Genomic DNA, 21,128 nt, shown 5'->3' with positions numbered 1-21,128 from the left:
ATCCTCGGAAAATCCGTTCAGCACGTTTTATGGTCAAATAGAACAATTTTTCAGGAACGGTGATAGGGCTGAAATTTTTAACATTTATTATAGACTTCGTTGTAGTAATATGGATATACGATGGTATATGTAAACTAAATAATGGTGCCGTAAATCAAACAAATAGAAGGTAAAAACTTAAACTAAATGACAATTTTTATTTTAAAAACAACTAAATAATTTTATATACTAAAATCACCTTAATGAATCTTTATCAGTCAAAACACAACATATGAAACTATATCCTCTAAAAACGTAAAATAAATTATTTTAAATAGTCACAGTAACATTAGCTAAATAGTCCTATGTAATACTCTATGTAAGAATAACCTCAGGATTTTTTTTAAAACTATTTTACATATTTGGGTAACCAGATTCCTATTCTGAACTTAACAGATTTTTGGTGTGATTAATGTTTTAGAAGTCAAAACTGGGAAGCAGACTTGCAAAAAAATCAATAATTTGCATTTTACAAGTGCACACTCTCTTGAGAGAGGTAAATTCTGAATTATATTTACATGCGCTACTAATAAAGATATAATAATGTTTGGAGTTTTGTCAGTCAATACAAAAAAATGTTATAGCCTCACAATCTTCAACATCTGCAGAAGTGTTAATTGAAGATTTTCTTGACGGTAATTATGTACATTTACATATCGCACTGAAGTATTATCTTTACTATATTATCTAAGTAAATAAAATAATACTTAGTAAAAATTTTCGACCAAATAATTTCTCTTTATATAGTAATAATTTATAAGTTAGTGTGCTATGAAATTTGATATTAGGCTTTGGCAGACCTTTTATAATTTTATGAGTCATGTTTTTTTTTACTTGAAACGTTTTTGAATTGAGTTTTAAACAAAAATTTATAATTTTTTATTTAGTAAGAAACCTTGTTGTACACCATTTATACTCTTAGGTGTATGAATATTTGAGTGACTTTATACACTTAAATGGCTTTAACATGTTGATCAGTGAAGGTATTTATGGTAATCATGAGTACATTATCTGTTTAAAATAATAGACCACTAGGCATTTTCTGCTTTTTGTTGGTGACATCAATATGAAATTGCTGAGTATTTCAAAATGACACATCCGCTTTCACAAGGCTAACTTTACATAAATGAAGAAAAAATATTGCGGCAAATGGTAAATTGTAGAAGTTGAAGATTGTGAGGCCATAAGTTTTTATGGATAGGTGGGCAAAGCTCAAGTGAATTAAATTCAGAGATTATTCTCTAGAAATTGTAAATTTCATCAATAAGTCTCAATTTGTTTTAAATCTTTGCGTGTATATTTTAAAATATTTTTTGCTTGTTTTTTTTTATCAAATTATCGGTACTTCAAAGAAAATAAAGTACTGTTACAAACATATAGTGCGCACCTAATAAAGTAATAATAATGTAGACAATGATCTTCGTTACTTTTTTTTAATTAACTGTACATGGTAATTTTCTAAGTATTACTAAAAAAAAACAGTTAAAAACCCGTTTGAGTTCGAGAGAAAATATTTCAGTAATAAATCAACGATAGTAACTGTTATTTTTGAACTTTATTATTTGAGCGTTCAACTCATTTCTGCAAGTGTTTTTTAATGAACAATATAGGCGAATTGTGAGCTACCTGGGGGTCTAGAGTGTTACAGACTCGATTGATGAATCTTAGATAAGTCATTTAGTATATTTGGGACTGATCGGAGTTAAGTGAATCTTAGACTTCCTGTTCAAGGAGTAGAGAACCCCGAACGCTAGTGCAGCGGATTAACAGGCGATTTGCCTAAAGGTGGTTTGCCTAAACATAAATTCGTTACGGCGATTTGCCTAAAGTTATTTCGCCTAAAAGCGTTTTGCCTAACGTCGAATTGCCTAACGGCTATTTGCCTAAAGACGATTTGCCTAAAGGCGATTTACCTAAAGGCGATTTGCCTAACGGCGTTTTCCCTAACGAAGTTATGCCTGACGGCGATTTGCATAACGGCGTTTTGCCTGACGGCGATTTGCATAACGGCGTTTTGCCTAACTCCGATTTGCCAAACGGCGTTTAGCCTAACGGCGTTTTGCCTAACGGCATTTTGCCTAACGGCATTTTGCCTAACGGCATTTTGCCTAACGGCATTTTGTCTAACGGCGTTTTGCCTAACGGCGAATTGCCTAAAGGCGAATTGCCTAAAGGCGAATTGCCTAAAGGCGAATTGCCTAACGGCGTTTTGCCTAACTCCTATTTGGCCAACGGCGTGTTGCCTAACGGCGATTTTTCTAACGGCGTTTTGCCTAACGGCGTTATGCCTGAACGGCGATTTGCCTAAAATTAGGCAAAACGCCCTGAAGCAAAACGACACATGCCCGTGCAGCGACCAGGGTTTCAAATAGGGTCGCTAATAATCAGTTAAGAGCATTCAAACAATTCGTAATAAGTAACTAGCATTTAATTTGAAAATTTGCTAATTTATCAGTGAATGCCTTAACCAATTTTTAAGTAAATAAAAAAGCCAATGTTTAGGTCACATAATATTTTTAATGGAAGTGCTTTAATTAGTATTTAAAATCCAATTTAATGTAAATAGATGATGTGGTAGTAAAATTAACTCATAAATTAAATAAAATCATACGTAAAAACTTTGTACATGTTCAAAGCTCGATGTTCATTTGCAAAGTTAACATGTTCCTTAACTTTGGTAAAGGTTTTTTTCTGTGCAAAAATTCAATTTAATTTAAATATTAAAATATATCAATTATATATTTATCAACTCAAAATTACTAATTTCGAAGTTCATAATTTCTTATTTTTTAAAGTTTTCAAGTACTTTCTTGCCTTGCGAAGACTCAAAACTGTAGACCTTCAGGTATACTTTATTAAGATTCCTGAACTGAAATATTCCAAAACTGGAATAGCGTATACCTACTGAAATTAAAATAATAGAATAACATCATATCATAAAGAAAATCTTGTAAGATCAAACTATCAACAGCCTTGCTAGATGTAATAACTTTTTTATTGTATAGTAATATGTTCCTATTTAAAATCTATCTAATAAGCCAGAGAGATAAAATAGAGATATTTATGATAAAAATAATAAAAATAGATACTAATTTTTTTCGCGGCTGTATGAACGACTTAACAATGAGCTAAACTCGTGTTCATGAAATATAGAGTGCTATTGCCTGCTTAAATTACATATAAATAAATAACTCAACTTCCTTGCTGAAGACGGATAACTATCTATATATTTAGCCATGTAAAAATATAAGATTTTTATTTACTTTTCACTAACCAACCAGTCGCTTTAAATTCCTGGTGACAACGTCAAATGGCCTAAGTGGTAGGAGGTTTACTTCCTTTATGTCGACGGTAATAAAGATGAATATTTGTCTAAGTTAATTATAACTTAAAAAAAATTGAGGTTGCAAACGCTTTTTGAAGCTGTGTAACGGTGAGTATGGCCGTTACAATCAAAGCCTCTCTCAGCGCGTCGACTAGTGCAAAATATCGAGTGACGTTTCTGCAGACTGTCTTGTGCAATGTAAATCACCCCAATTTGCCGCAGTTGGCTGGGGTGAACGAGTAACTCCCCAAACATCTGATGCAACGGAGGCCTGTGTGTGTACGTATCAGGGCCTTCACAAGCCAAGAGAGACCAGTGAATCGAGAGACGTTCGACCGACAAGACTGCAAGAAACGAGGTGGCACTACTCCGGATGTTGGTATCGAGGTTTCTCCTTGCACTCGCTCAGCGAGTGAGTGAGCGAGTGGTGAGAGCCACTCGGTCCGCAGGTCTGGCCGCTGAAGAGGCCACCGGGGCATCGGCAAGGCATCGCCCAGTTCACAGGCGGGACTCGCGAGCCGGTCAACGGGAGTTGTAGTAGCGCAACCACAGGGGCAGCACTACTCGTTCAGGGATCGAACCGACCTTCAGCTACGGAGCAGTTTGTGCTCGGAGCTGCCAGCAAGTAAGAGGTCGGGAGAGAAAATATTAAAGGGGAGAACTGAACTCGTCCACGCCCGCTCCGTCGCGGGCGAGCAGTAAACGAACTAAAACATTTGCATAGAGGGATTTGAATTCTTACTTTTAAAGAGGGAAGCTTATCAGTAACGAACATTTTTAATAAAGCTGCCTGAGACTCCAAGTTTATAGCAGTTTAATGTTTTTAAGCTATCGAGTTATTCGTGATGGCAATTTAGAAAGTACACTTAACTATACTTTCTAAATTACCAACTCAAATAACTTGATAGCTCAAAAGCATTAAACTGATATTAACTTGGAGTCTCAGCGAGTTTTATTTTAAACCTTAAATCCTGATAAGCTTCCCTATGTAACAAGTGATAATTCAAATCTCTCAATGTGAAAGGCCTGATGGTCAAAGTCGATTGGCTTGTATGGCAACGAGCACTATGACAAAGTTGCCTGTAGTCTAAGAATTGTGATCATGTTCTTGATTGTAGTCTTTCGTGGCCAGAGTCACAAAATATTTCTTGACTTCTGGGTTGAGGCCACGTCCATATTATCATAAGCCCGACGTTACGGCGCGTCTTGTTACGGATATTATCAATGGCGTTTAATAACTAAGAACTCAGTTATTAATCGCCTTTGATAATAGTCAAGACAAGCCCCACCGAAATTCAGGCACATCATCATTTACTAGGACGTGACCTCAATCCAGAAGCCAAGAAGTAATTTTCAATCACATTATTAATTGTTTGGACGGCAAGGCTAGTCGATATCGGGTTACAGTAGTACCTCCCTCTTTTGTAACCGATGTACTGTGTTGATGCAAGTGTTGTACGTAAACAGCTGGTTATATGCTTAGTTAGAATGACCGCCTATCCAGAAGGTACCCAGGGCAGGAGTGGCAGTTTTCGTCCGCGAGAAGCTTCTTATTTATGTGATTAAATCTGTTTTTTTTTTTAGTTTTATTTTATACTTCTATACGTGCGTTATGCAAAAAAGAGGAGAGTGAATTTTTACGATGCGCACGCAGCATGCAACAATAATTTCACAGAATGATAAAAAAAGGCTAAAACACAGAAAGCTACATAAAAATAAAAAATTATATATTTGTCTTTTCGATCTTGTACTTTAGTTTTTGATATTGAATACTGGACCATATAGTTCAAAGCATTTATTTATTGTGAATATTAGTGATATAAATTGTGTTAGTAAAATTTTTCAGGTGTATTTTCTAGTGTATTTATGTAAGTGAGGTTAGGTTATATTTCTTTAGATGCTTTATGAAGAAGAAAAAATGATGAGTAAATTTTTACGATGCGCGAGCAGCATGACACAAAAATTGCCAGTATGAAACAAAGTTACATACAAATAAATATTATATGTGTGCTTTTAAATCGTACATTTAAGTGAATGATATTAAATACTGGTCCATATACTTAAACATATTTACTTATTGTGAACATCAGTGATATAAATTGTGTTTATATCTTTTATTTTCAAGTGTTTTTTTGTTTAAATGAAGGTATATACGTATGTATAATTTATTTGGAATATAAATTATTATTATAATATAATTCAAAAAATAATTAAAATTAAATTTTTAGTAAGAATGCAACCTATATATTATTTTAATTACTAAATAAAATATAGCTTAAGTATTTTAATAAATTAAATAATTTATTTGAAATATGTTTTATATTAATATTTATTTTATATTAATATTGATTTTTTAACTTAGTTTTATTTATACCTTACCAAACGTAATTAAAATTTAACTCCAGTCTTTTTATCATTTTACTTCTCTTCATTATTTTCATGAAAAATTATGGTTAAATTTAATTCCGAAAAGTAATTTTTTTCTGAAGTTATATTTCTTTATGCGTATTGAGAATAATACGGTTACATGCAAGGAAATGCAATGAACGGGGCGCACCCACCAGTTATAACGGGTTGATTTCTAACGCATACGAGCCAAAGTCGCCAGACAGCCAAGCGCGCGTGGCGTCACTAACCTGTACATAGTTAAGGTTCATAAATTTCGGGGCATAAATTTAATGGTTGGCATGATATGTCAAAAATAACGAACTACTGTCAATGAACATTTGTCCGGAAACGAAAACCGTGCAAAGTTACAGGCACAAGGAGTAAGGCAAAATCGTGAGTCTTGAGGGTGATCCAGCGGACTGTTGCAATGACTGAGAGCAAGCGTGATCGCAGCGAAGTGGCGTTCAGTCACTCCTCGGATATCAGGACTCGAGCCGAGTGCAGGCGTCTGTCAGAGTCAACCACTTGCAGTTTGGTGTGCATCTCGCCTCGCGGTACGGAACTCCCAGTTTCACCAGCGGCTGGTTGAGCCGTGCGAAGATCTCCCTGTTCGGGACATTTCCGCTGAAAAAACCGCCTCTGGTAAATGTGCGCTGCTCCTGCTGCAATTTTTTTCGCCCGGCTGTACACCATGTTTTCGTATGTAACTTATGCCGTGCTATTGATTTTTGTTTTTGTTTTTTCTTTCAAATCCGTGATCGCATCACCGTACTCACATTCATGGTAGCGCTGATCGCCGAAAGCCAAACGTGTGAACCTACCACAAGCAACCATCCACTGTGCTGTACACCAGACTGCTGTTTCCTTTTGTAGTCGACAAACACAAAGTCCACCATATTGCGACCATGAAAACAGATATATGTCGAATATACAACCAGGTTGCACAGATCATCTTCACTGATTTAGAAAAACAAATTTACTGTTAGTAGGTACCGAAAATATATATTAAAGATTGTTCGGAGTTAATAACTGTGGTTAGTAGTATAAAATAGTTACTCCTAGGAAAGGGTTCAGAATGAAGTGCCATCTTGTGTTTGTGACGTAAAGACGACCATCTTGAATGACCCTGACAACCTTTGACCTTGACAATCAAAATTTATCACTGAATGCAAAAAAAATTGCCACATTTTTTTTAAATTCGGAATTCACCAAACTGTCCATTTCTTAGGAAAAAATCACACCAAAAAGTATAGTATATATTAAAAACTCGAAAAAATAAAAATGTCCATATTTTGAGGGGAAAAAACCCCATTTAGAGGGTAAATCAAGCACTATACTGAACGGAAGATTGTAATACAAGTGCTAAAAATTGTGTTCAATACATGCTTTTTTTTCTTAAATTTGATGCCATATAGGTGTAGGCCCACAAATACTATATTATAGGATTTAAGAAAGAAATATGGGTGGTTTCAGCTGGCGCAGATATTATAAGTTTATATACACCAAAAAAAAAATGTTTAACGGGTTGATAAATATAAAGTACTCAGGTTAGTAGCACAGGATAATTTACACCTTAGATGAATGGTTGTTAATATGGGTCAATCACAAATATAAGGTTGGCGGCGTACACACAGATGCACGATGCTGAACTTTGAAATTGTCTTTACACCGGTGTTCGTACTCAGGGCGTTTGGTTAAGGATGTATTTCATCGTTGCATCTTACGCATGGAAGGCTAAATACATAACTAATCCACATAATCATCGCATTTATAAGTAACGTACTTTTATGACCTGGTGACATCGATGTTTTGTTCAAGGTTCGAAGACGGGACAGAGCGATTTAGCTCTAACAAGTGAGTGATCGCTTCTACTAAACTGAAAATGTAGGCTAATGTACTCGAAAAATAAGTGGTTGTTTTAATTAAGCTCAATCTGAACTCAGACGTCAAAATATCTTGAACTATTCACAGTGCATAGTAAGAAAAGTAAAATTGATACCGTAAGGTTTCAAGGCCACAGTCTTGTATTCTGGGACGAGGCTAGGTCCGTGGACATGATGGCGCCCCAAGTCCCGGCATGCCTTGTTGAGCCGTCTTCAACTGAACGCCAGCTGCTCCAAGTAATACTTGTCATAATCATGATCGGTCACCATACAAGAATCAGCAACAATCAAGGCTGCTGCTCCTACAAAGCAGACTCATCCTAAATGGTCAGGCGCTTCTACTATCACGGCCACAAACAGGAACCAATCACATATCGGCTGTGAATGACCCTATGTAAATACTGAGCCAGAAACCCGCGCTTTCAGGCCTTGAAGATGGCTGCAATAAACCATGCCGAAATGTTAAGGAAATATTTTTTATATTTAGAAATGTTTTCATCCCTTCGTACAAAATAGCAACGTAAATTAATCTAACAACGCTTTCTTAACGTAGCTCCAATCTGTATCAGATGTCTTCCAAGATAATTGCACTTTATAACTGATTTATAACAAAGATTTTAGTGAATAAGTTCAACATCAAAGACATTAGCTCAAAAAAATTCAATCTGCAAATGTTAGCTTTTTCCGCAAGATTTTTAAACATGTTTAGTTGAAAACATAAAAACTGTTTACTACAAGTCCTTATTCATAGAATTCACTGTGCCAGCTGATATCTTTTTTCAATCCCACTTAGTTTCAGCCGTTCCAATCAAACAAGTATGGTTCTGTAAGACTGCGGAAAGGTATACCTTATGAGGTGCCATGATTAAACACTGATAACAATAGAAAAAATGGCGAAACGTCCTTCCTTCCTGCCAGTAGCCAGAAAGGATGGAGGGATTTCTTTATGGGGAAGGATTTCTTTGTCTGTGTCCCGGAGGAAGGCCACAGTATATTACAGCGAACGCGAGACTCAAACCAGCTGCGACAAAAGAAGAGAGGCTCTCGTTGATTATGAGGGACACAAGTGGGGAAGGGGAAATGGAGGGGAGGGGGTAGATGTGGTTTGGAGACGCACATCTCTGAGGTATTTTGATGAACTTTACCCTTGTCGCCGTCGTTGTAATCTGTAGGTGGAAGGAACTCGCTAGGGAGGAGGGAGGGGGTCACCAGGATCTCTCGTCTTCACGGACTTCCTTCTTCCTCCTGCCCGTCACGCACAATGCCGGAAGTTTCCGGGTCCGTTGTTACGGCGGCCCTGATTGGTTTTCCCCCCTCCCACCCTGCCCCTACTCCATCCTTGACCGTTTCCGCCGCGGTGAGCTGCGCGCTGGAAGGGGGGTTGTAGGGGGTTGTAGGGGATGGTAGGGGGTTGTAGGGGGAGGATGCTTCTACCCTCGCCCGCAAATTACGGCTAACCGGATGACCGCCGAGCCGTCCAGCGCGACGCCGCTCTCCGCCGCCAGGTCTTGGAGGAAGAACGTCTTCCGGGACTCCCTCGTAGCTGGGGCGTCACTCTTCTTGCGGCGAAGAAGAAGCTCGAACAAGGGACTGGGCGACAATAAATAGATAAGAAGGAAGTCAAGGTGATTCTCTTGCGTCGCAAAACTACAGCAGTCACGCAGTTAAAACAAATTGAGAGCGAGTCTTTCAGTAACATATAACTTCTGGACGCGAATCACAAGTAGTTTCCGCACACGCCTCAGAAGTTATATATTTGTAGCATTACTAAAATATTAACATGAAACATTTAAAACACATTATACCACTAAGTACGATGTATATGTATAGGTACTCGTGTATGTTTTTATATTTGATTTTGATTAAACAAGTGATATAAGTCCGTAAATACTTCCTACAAACAAACCTTAAACGTATTGAGCTGATTCAATATTTAAGATTTAACAGTAAAATTTTCATCATGAAATTCTTTTATTTTGAGTCGAATATATATAGGCTAACAATTTTATGTGTCTCTACAGTATGACGATAACTATAAGCTATATCTATGCTTAAATAATAACTAAGAGTCGTCAAAATGGTCATATCAGGATTCTAACGCATTTTTTAAGACCAGTACAATGTTTACGAAAGCAATATATACGGATGAATCACGGGGGACCACCATGCTGTCAATATTTCTGAGACTTCCACAAATGGCGGCCCTATGGTTGCACAGTTCTGTACCATTTCGAATTCCTTCCATTCAGGAAATTACTTCTACCGAATTCCGTATACCAAAAGTTAAGCTGTTACACATCAATAAATATAAACTTTAATTTGAAAACTACACTGGTAAAACCTATCCATAATTCTTCCCATACACACAGATTAATTCTAAATCAACGTAATTGTTAGTAAATTTACGTGCAGGTACACAATTGAATTTATTTACTTTAAACATACACTTAGAACCATAATATATTTGCATGTATGTATATATATATTATATTTCAACAAAAAAAGTCATTACTATCTTCCACGTTTCCAGGTATCTACTTATTTACCCCGTTTGCAACAGAAACAGAACCCAGTTTTCGGAGTAGATACTACAAAGATAGAGCGACAAAAAAAAACATTTATTTACTGCAGCCGCATTCTTCATACAAAAGTCTGTAAATTTACCGTATCTTCTTAAAGTGCAGGCGACTAGTGATCTGGCAGGTTTGAAATTTAAGTGTTTACACCGCGGTGTGATCATAGAAACATAGGGGTTTATTTATATTCGATGTCTAGACATTAGTATTGTTTTAAAAATTGCATTAAAAATGTTTTGCCAAATGGGCCAAAACTTCAATTTCTGAACCGATAAATCTCAAAAAAAAAAGATTGCATGTTTCATTAATTTATAGCACATTTATAATTTTTTTTATCTTTTGCATTTTATATTTTATCTATCCATCGTATGTTTCATTCAAAGAAATAAAAATTTAAAATTCCAGACATTAAATGTTTTAATCATTAATTTATTAATCAAAAATGGTTCATATTTAATATTTAATAAAATTATATTTCTAAAATACTAAAAACAATCTTTCTATGTTTTATAAACTAAAAAGTAAAAAAAAAACTTTAAATTTAAGTAATTTTTTTTAAAAGCGAAAGAATTAACTACAACTCTGAATAAGAATTTTTTTAATAAGCTTAAAATAATATCAATTTAAAAATAATAACGATATAATATAGCTGTTTCATACTGACTCTGTCCTAAAGAATAGACATTTGTGGTAGAAAATTTTAGACAACTGATATCAAGCACTAGCTTTTCTTCATTAAAATTAATGTTTTTTTATTACTTGATTCTTATTTTAAGTTTTTTAAAAAAATTACGTTATTCAGTGTTGGAGTTCATTCTTTCGCTTTTGAACAAATTACTTATATTTAAAGATTTTTTCTTTATAGTTCATACAACATAGAAATAATGTTTTTTTTAATATCATTTTATTTTTTTTACTTGTTTAGTTTTTATCTAATTAATTTTTTATAAGTTCCTCGAATGCACCACGGGATCAATTTGTATTATCAGAAGCATGGTTTAATTATAAGTTACAAAAATCATGCTGATACTCATAAACTAATTCTTTTACGGAAAGCAATATTATTGTATAATAATACTGAAAGTAAATATTATATCAATTGTTTGTTATGTTTCTCCAAAAGAGTGAACCAGTTAGATAATATTTTTGAGAAAACGAACATTTCGTTGAAAAGGACCAGGACCCATCTCCCTTGAGGGGAAAGAGACGAGGGGGGGGGGGCGGTGACCCACTGGCTTGCTTCGTTATACTCCTTGAAATGCACTACAAAATAGATTTTCAGATGGGGTACGATGGTGCCTGAAAACCTCGGGACCACGTCAAAATCAACGGACTTCAATTTTCCTGAATTTCAAAAAACCGTTGATAAGTGATCGCCTCTAAAAGAGGAGGGGGCGGCTCAAATCCCGGGGCACATTTTACACCATGCTACGGCCTCTTGAATCTGACACAGTCCAAATCTAAAAGGAATATATTTTTAAAATTATAGAAATTTAAGGGGTTGATCTCATTGGGGGTACGGAAGGGGGAGCCTACCCCCGGCCATATTTTCCTACCATGCTCCGGCCCTATGGATACACAAAAAGCATGGTCTTTGCCCATATCACGAAAGTAGTGGTTTTTTTCCCCTATGACCCTCCCCATCATCTCTTCAGGTTATTTTCATGAAATTATTGTACTGCCATCCGGATTACATATACTTTCAAAGTTTCAAATCGATACGACGATGATTAGAAATAGTTTAAAATCTACTTACAATATTTGATTAGGTACATAGTTAGTAAACTGTTACAAGTGAAGCTAATAAAAGCGTGTTAAAATTTTTTTGATGGATTGGCAACCACCCAAGTAAATTATCGGACGGGGAAATAATTATGTATATTGAACAAATATATGTTCGGAGGAGATACACAGTAGTTTCTGTAAACTGCCATATATGAACTTAAAATTAATATTTTTCCCTTATAAGCTGTTTTTTATTACCTAAGCAAAGCGTAATATCTCTCAACCAAAGTGTTGGCAACCTTCAGTTATTTTTTGAGAAAAATTATTTACCTAATACCATGACTCATTTGAATCCACTCAGAAGAAATAAATAATAAAATGCATCTATTGAAAGTGTATAAAGTAATAAAATTGTTTTTTTGTAGCTGAACAGTTTAAATGCTATGCTTACGTCAGAAGATTTCCGAAGGCTGTTATTTGGCTAAGCAATTTTCTGTTAGCTAACCAAAGTTCACAAATATTTTTTTTTTTAATTTAAAAACTTGTAAAAATAAAGAAATATGAGTAAAATTTAAGAAAAAAAAAGTGTAACTATTTTAAATCTGTGATATATACTTAGATTATTTATAGCCAAACTAAAATTCAAACGTTTAGGCACTATATTTTTATACGATTTATATACTTTGAGATACTGCAGGCTATGTTATTAAGCTTAAAATTTTCATGTGTTTGCTGAAATACGTCCAACCAAATTTATTGTTACAAACTTTAGATTTTAAAGTGACGATATAAATTTAATTACTCTAAAATCGTTTAACTATCAAGCTGGGAATATCATATCAGTATATTGAAAAATGGGAATCTGACTTTGTCAAAAAATTTAATGTTCAGCATAGTAAATAACATTTATAAACATTTTATATCAACAATTTTCTTATGCTATGAAAATTTTGTGGAAATTTTTATGTAAAGCCTAAGAAAAACAATTGCAAAATATTGTTGAATAAATTTACTAAAGGAAAATTCGGATAGGTACTGTAAAAGCCCTAAACATATAATGTCAACGAAATGGGTTGAGCGGGATAAAATTTAACACATACATACCTACAAGGATGCAGATAGATGATCTCTAAATAAATTTTTGAATTGGGAAACAGGTTAAAATATTGAACTATCAAAAAATTCCTTGTAAAAATTGACGCTGTAATAAAATTAATGTTAAAATTTTTTTAAAAATTAATTTGGGTATGAGATGACTCCAGGTGACGCCATGGCCGAGTGGTCGGACAACTCTCCTCGCGCCAAGACGACCCGGCTTCGAGGTCCGGCTGTTAACAAGTGAGAAACATGGCGGACGTCGCTGTGCGCCTCGAGTCACTCCTCGCGTCTCCCGCCCTCTCTTTCTGTCAAAGCTCCATCTCATTTCCTTACAAGACTTCAAGCCAAATCCAGCTCCATTTAAATACAGGTGTGCACTTCAAGTAAACTGGTCAAAATACTTACGGTATCAGACTAAACTAATAAGAGGATTAAGGAGAATTAGGACTCGCAATATTGTAATTTCAAATATTTTTGCAATAAAGCTTCCGTGAAAATTGTTTTGGTTTTGTCTTGGCATAAGACTTAGCTTTGGCTACTTGTAGTCAACAATTATTGTGAACTGGTGTGATTGTCATGATAGTTGTAGTCTACCGTGAAAAAATATGTTATTTCCTCGCGGTGCTTTCAGACTAGAACCTGCTAGTAAATCTGTGGTTGCAGAAAGGTATATAAGGTCCGGGAGACATGATATATGCTTTTCCATGCCAAAAATTGAGATGTATAGTTTAAAATTAGAATTAAATAAAAACGAAAATCCATGATGGCGGGGTCTAATACCCCTCAATATAATATCATGTACAGAGTCAATTTATAGAATGGTATGCTGACGGATACAGAAGATATGTTCATTCATGACATCAGACGGCATTTGGCGTCAGGAAAACACACAATAGACACGAACACTACAGCCAAAAGTCCTCTAGTGTGGCGTATGGTCTCTCCAAACTCTCGAAATTTCTGTTTCGGTAAACCACGTTGTTTCAATACTGACTTTCCCAACTGAACTCCATCGCTACCAACAAACGGCTGGAAAAGACAACACACAAACAAACATACAAACACACAAACATACAAACACACAAACACACAAACATACAAACACACAACCAAACACACACACTCTCTCTTTCTCTCTTCTTCGCTAGCCTGTGATATCACTAGTGAAAAGTTTACGCCATGTCTACAGAAACGAAACTTACATTTTCTGGGTATTAGACGCTGCTTGTAGGTCATTTCGCTGCTGAAAACACATCTGGTCTGATCCCCTCATTCTTTTTTTTTTCCTGATCTCCTAATTATGTGTGTCGGTTCTCCTGATATGTAGTCTCTCCAGTGTATGTACGAAGGTTATTTTTTTTTCAACCTCCGATCGGCTGTAATAAAAAAACGGGAATGAATTGGGAAATTATTTTAATGTAAAAAGAAACGTACATCTTTACTCTATTTTTCCACATAATCACCGTGCAGATTGAGGCATTTTTCGTACCGATGCACCAGCTTTCCAATACCCTCTGCATAAAATGATGCCTCCTGCCTATTCAGCCACGTTTTAACAGTGCTCTGCAGTTCATCATTGGTGTGCCCTTCTGCCTATAAGAAACGGATGACTCCACGCAGCTCGCATTTCGCCGTACAGTTTATCGTTGCAGCCATGTTGACATTCCCATAACCAAGCTTCACCTGAGGTGTGAGTTGGCCGCTCCACATGGTTGGTGGAAGGGGGTAAACACTACGAGACGTGTCGATTCGTGTACGAGCGATTAGGGTATCGATTAATGGGCATGCCATGGAGAAATGAAACTGTAATCACACTGCAGGGCATTATTAAAACGTGGCTGAATAGGCAGGAGGCATCATTTTATGCAGAGGGTATTGGAAAGCTGGTGCATCGGTACGACAAATGCCTCAATTTGCACGGTGATTATATGGAAAAATAGAGTAAAGATGTACGTTTCTTTTCACATTAAAATAATTCCCCAATTCATTCCCGTTTTTTATTACAGCCGATCGGAGGTTGAAAAAAAAATAACCCTCGTAGTTATTTCAGAATACGTCAAACTCAAGGAGGAAGTATGCCTTAACACACCCTTGCTCGCTCTTTATGAAGTGACACTTGCCAATCCCGAAGAAGTACGAGTGAGTACCGACTGAAATATGTCCATAAAATATAACAACTACGGCTTTCAAGCCAGGAACCATCTTCTCCCAAAGTGCAACTGTTCCGTGCGTCAAGTTTTGATCGCGAGTTTACATAAGAAGCCACTACTTACTATTTGCTTTGCATACATTGGAATTATTTTATTTATAATTTATTTTTAATTTCCTTTTATCACTTTAAGTTTCGTAATTTGTTATTAAAATTACTTTAGAAAGTCGTTAACATTTTATTTTTCTGGCTTGTTATAATTAAGTGGAGATTAATTACAATATTATTTTAATACACGGATTTGTTAAATAATATTTTCAATAAAGGTGGATTTAATAATAATTGTAGTAATTGTGATATTTTGATTTATTGACGTGACAACGTCTAATAAATCGATGAACGCCAGCTGCACGCACGAAAAATTGTCCCGTTACGCACATTGTTCCTTTGAGCTGTGTCCCGTTAAGCTCATTGTTCCGTTATGCTGTGTTCCGTTACGCTGTTGGCGAGTGCAGTAATAATAGGTTATGTTACAACTGACTAAAAAATTATGGTGATTCATATAACTGATTATAGATATTTAATTGCAGTTTATTTATATGAAAACTTGTTCATAATTATATTTTAACTTTATAGTTAAATGCCAGTTTTTAAAATTAATTACAAGTCATCTACACGTGAACTGTTTCGTCGACTGTTTATAAAGTGAAGTGAAAAGTTAATGTGGTTTTAATTGCTTATTACATCAACAATTTCGGCAATAAAGGTTAATTATTCTTGCATTTTAAAAATCTGATTACTAGTATAATTTCAAGTATTTAAACTTTTATTATTAAAATAAAAATTATTCAATTTTATTTATAAAAGTATGCAATCATTTCATCAATGTTTTGTTATGACGTCACGTTAAACTATCGTCCGTAAACCAACTTTACAGACAACCAATTTTTTTTTAAATTTGAGCTTAATGTTTCTTCGACAGCAGGGTCCTTATATACGGATACACTCGACAATAGCCTTTTAGGAAACTGGAGAAGTGATTGACCATGGTCTGTAGCCAGAGCCTCCATTATTTAGCTCCAGGTCAGACTCAATTTTCCTATATACAGTCAAGCCTCTTTAGAATCCTCATTGGTCGATAAAACGCTCACATAGTTTGGCGGATTACCCGCGATAGGCAATCATTTATTTTTCGTCTAGAGCACTGCAGTCCAATCATCAACGTGAACCATATGTGCGTATGTTCCAAGTCTACCTTGCTGCCCAACAGATCCGCGCAGTAATCGTGACTCTGCCTATAGTAAGGGACCATGCATCCCGGCATTTTCGAGAGTGAGATCAGGATGGCCGGGGCGGGATTCAACCCCGAGTCCTCTGGCTCAGGAGTCCAATGTCTCACCTCGGCGCCACCCTTTTTTTAATATGAGTGCATTTTCCAGTTACTGCCAATCTGCTTCGTAGAAATGGAAGCTATGAAAGCCAGGAAATGAAGAGGAGTTTGAAATGATACTGGTATACTCTATACTTAGCTTTTTGACGTGACAACGTCTAAAAAAACGATGAACGCCAGCTGCACGCACGAAAAAGTGTCCCGTTACGGACATTGTCCCCTTACGCTGTGTCCCGTTACGCTCATTGTACGCTTGCGCCGCATCTATCTCTCTTCCACTCGATTGGAACAACCATCGATTTGACTTTTTCGAGGCACATTAAACTTGAAACACTCCCATTCGTTTTCTACTTTTCCTATCATCGTCCTATCCTTAACAGAATAACACAGATTGGAAGAAGTTAAATAACAAACATGTATAAAAGTTATAGTTAAAATAATCTCTTCGTTAAAGTAATAAACATATTTGAATTAATGAGTGCAAATAAAAGTAAATTTATCAATTAAATTGTAGATTTTATTTCACTCCTTCTTTGTATCCATTTAAAATAGTGATCATTCAATTAAAATGATTCAATTTTATTCATAAAAGTATGCAATCATTTCATCAATGTTTTGTTATGATGTTGTCACGTTAAACTATCGTCCGTAAACCAACTTTACAGACAACGAATTTTTTAATCTAGGCATACTTTGCATCTGGTCGATAGTGAGGCCGTAAGAGATGGACACACTCAAAAACTTTATTCAATTAAGCCATTGCGTGGAGTGGTTTAGGGGAAACATAAGGAAACCGACATAAAAATGGCCATACAGCTATTCAAACCTCGGTCGTCTAACGGGAGTCATTGTCTTTGTAGTTTACAACAAATTATTTTTTCTCGACAAGTAAATTGTAATTTTTTTTTCAATTTTGTTTAGCATACATTTATTTTCGGAAATACCAAATTATAAAGTTTAAAGGAGGGGTGAGGACACTGAGGTATTATTAGGTTTAAATAAAGCTGACTCCACCAAATGAACGTTTTGTGGGTATAATATGCACCAAGTCAAATTCCAAGATTTTTCACTTTTATATAAACATTTAATATATACTTTATATACCTGTATTCAATGCTATAAGTGTGCTTAATATTGCGAAGTAAAATTTTAACTGCAAAATTACTTTTATAGAGATTAATTTCTTCTCAGTTTATGATAAACCATTTATAAGATAAAACTATGACATAGAAGTGATTTTCATTACTTTACCTAGTCTTAGAAACGCAGTTTTTTTATGAAATGTCATGATGCACAACAAGTTTTGATTGCAATTTATTTTCGGACACTTTAAAAACAGTATAGAATGTGTTATGTATCTGTCCCAGTTAAATTGTCAACAAAATAAAATGTATATGAATTGGAATATCTGTAAAATTTCTCTATTTAGATAAATTTTATACGTACTATTTAGATGTATTAAATTTACTTTTTGCAGAACAAGAAATATGTAAGACTTCAAACGTAATATTAATTACCTTAAAGTACAACCGCCGATAACATCAAAACACGTGGGTTGCAAATAAACCTACACTACGAAATTGGGACACGAAATTTAACGTAAATTTCTTTAAAATAATTCTGAGCGTGATAAATATATGGAAATTGTATTTCAAATACATTTCTTGACGTAAATCACACGTGTTTCGACACTTACCGCCAGAATTCACTGCCGAAGCAGCTACGTCGACTACCGAATCATTAGATTTGCCAAACGAAAGATTAAATAGATAATGAAACGACTCCGATAAAAGTGAAAAAGAATTTAAAAACATTCTAAACACCGGTTTTGGACGTGATTTTGGTCAAGTAATTTCATTAAAATACTGTCCATCTTGTAAAAAATTAATCAAACGGTTAATACTAAAAAGTTATCCTTTGTCTCTATGAACTTTGGTTCACGCCATCCGCCAAAGATGGCAGCACCGTGGTTACTCATTTCCGTTCCATGCGACTTTCGTTCCATTCACGAAATTACTCAAACCAAGGCCGCATACCGAGCGCAAAGATGTTACACATCAAAAAAAACCACCGCGTTTTTCTCCTTCGTTGACCTGTGGCAGCCTTGATGTTCCGAGGGCAGCACCTTTCACTGCCCAAGTTAATTCACTCATCATTGCACACGACGTAAACAATCCCGATTTCATGTTCATAAAATTTTACTTATACACAGTTGCGTATTTTATATATTATTTCTCTAGCCTGTTTTTCTGTAGGTCCGTGAGATCTTACTTGTTCCTTTATCAAATTCCATGATTTCTCCCTCATTTTGAAGCTTATCGTGCCGGCTAGTGACGAAGAATAGACCCACGGTCTAAAAATGTATCGCTTCTCTTAAATTTGAGATTTAAAGTCATCTAAGAAGGTGTCCTTTAATGGATGCGTCGGTTTTTTGATAGATATCGAAACGGATTCGATAAATATCAAATCGGATATCCACTTGAAACATCAGCGTTTACATTTTTATTTTTTAAATGGTACTTCCGTCATAATAAACAGAACTTATGATAAAGATATCTTATAGGATCCTTCAACTAAACCAAAAAATTCCACCAAAAAACCACTTAACCAAAACTTATGGCACGTCAGACTTTTCTTATAAAGTAAGTACTTTCGAAATTACTGTTTTATTTTGTATCACAAACATAACCTACAAACATAACCTCTTACATTTACTTCTTATAGCATTAGTATTGAAGATATGTACAACCAAAAAAGGAACGATGATCACATCATCACTTCCAACATTGTATTTAAAGAGGTTTTGTAAACGCATATATTATTTGTATGTTTTATATGATAGTTCTGTAAAAAAATGTCTAACAGCTATTTGTACTGATGTGTTCAATTACATGTCTTCTTTGTACCAACACCCGGTTACTTTTTTCTATTCTTCTTCAAAATGTCATTTCTCCCAAATTTTTAAAGATTTGGTGCGCACTGCGGAATTCCGCACGGGTCGACTAGTTTATTGTATGCCAGGTGATCTGAAGAGTTTAAATTACTTGTTTGTCTGTCACGGACCTATAATTTTTAAACGGAGCATATAAATTAACGATGGAATGCTATACAGTATATTTACCACCATCATGTAAATACTCAGTTATCTCGAGTGACAGCCTTATATTTATTAAAACGTTTAAGAATTATTTTAAACACGTCGTATAGAATGATTTTTAAGATATTTTAGAAAAAACCAGTGATTTTTGAATTGTATTTTCTATATGTCAACTTGTATATTTTTCTAGATCTAAACATTTTCTAGTCCCAGTGATAAGAATTGTTTTAACTATCAAACTGGTGCAAATCGACAGTAGACAGCGGTTCGTTCGTAGTTTATGTATGTACATTGAGATTTATATCAATAATGACAGTAATTTTAATGTCTTGTTGAATAAGTGGATTTTTTTTTCAAATTATTTTTTTACATAATCCTTTTTATTTTTCATGTGATATTTCGTGCATTTCTCAAATACATGCATTTATAAAACAATACCAAGTTATAAAAGCCAGGTATAGCGGTCCGAGAGCGTGTCGTCGCATGAGAGACGTGCTCGGCCACTGGCTGTGGCTAGTGAGTGGTCTCCAGTGCTGCCGTCTGCCCACCGCTGCTCCACGCCCCAGGCCCTCCTCGGACTAGCCGGCGATATCGCTCTGCAGCCTGCCTCTGAGAGTCCGCAATAATACGGTCCGGCACCACCTGGGAATGTACGGACTCAAGGCAACCAACCGAACTTAACAATTTCACTCTATTCGTCCACTGAATTGGACCATTTATATCTCAATGATACTTACATGGAGTTTATTGAAACATGAATGTGCGGGTAAATGTGTACCTACATTGCAGAGGACATCATACTTCATGGCTTTGAAATATTTCTTTTTACTTTTATTAATTATTATTTTAAATAATTGTACATTAATATTATAATTATATATTAAGAAAACAAATTGTTTATTTACTATCAAAAAACGTTAAAATTGGAATATACTGAAAATTGACAAAGTGTGATGGAAATATTTAAATTAAAAACCTATAAATCTTATAGTCCAGTCAATCTAAACAAAAAATAAGGTCAACCTAGAACTAATTGTAATAGAATTTCTGTTAATGGTTTCTTACTGAAAAAGGCATGATAAAAACGATGGAGAAGAGTCTACCGCTCTACGGGCGCGCAATAATCCAATATGGCCGCCATTTCAATATCGCTGCCATCAGTAATACACTCGTTGACAGTTTTGCTTCTACACAATTTGTTATTTTGTATATCCTTATATAAGTTATAATCAATCTTTTCTAAATTGAATTACCTTTCTAACGTAATACAAAACTTCACTGTACGATGGTTCAGTAACAACCTGCACACAAATACATTTGAAAGTTTTAAAAAAATACTCTCTTTAACACTGTTTTCATTTTCAATGCCAGTATTGTTATTGTTGAGAGAAGAGTCTTTAATTTCATTTACTTTTATAGCACACAAAATAAACGTGAAGAAACGTATTAGAGCACCAA

General features: G+C 35.1%; 1 protein-coding gene across 1 annotated transcript in view; it reads right to left on the bottom strand.

Moving 5' to 3' along the window:
- LOC134527607 (UDP-glycosyltransferase UGT5-like) overlaps positions 1 to 21,128 on the bottom strand; it is a 344,034-nt gene that overhangs the window by 40,374 nt on the left and 282,532 nt on the right. The window lies entirely within an intron of this gene.

This window comes from Bacillus rossius, chromosome 1 (assembly GCF_032445375.1).
Source record: "Bacillus rossius redtenbacheri isolate Brsri chromosome 1, Brsri_v3, whole genome shotgun sequence".
Taxonomy (NCBI): Eukaryota; Metazoa; Arthropoda; class Insecta; order Phasmatodea; family Bacillidae; genus Bacillus; species Bacillus rossius.
The sequence above is the reverse complement of the archived record's forward strand: the minus strand, read 5'-3'. Positions and strand labels throughout refer to the sequence as shown.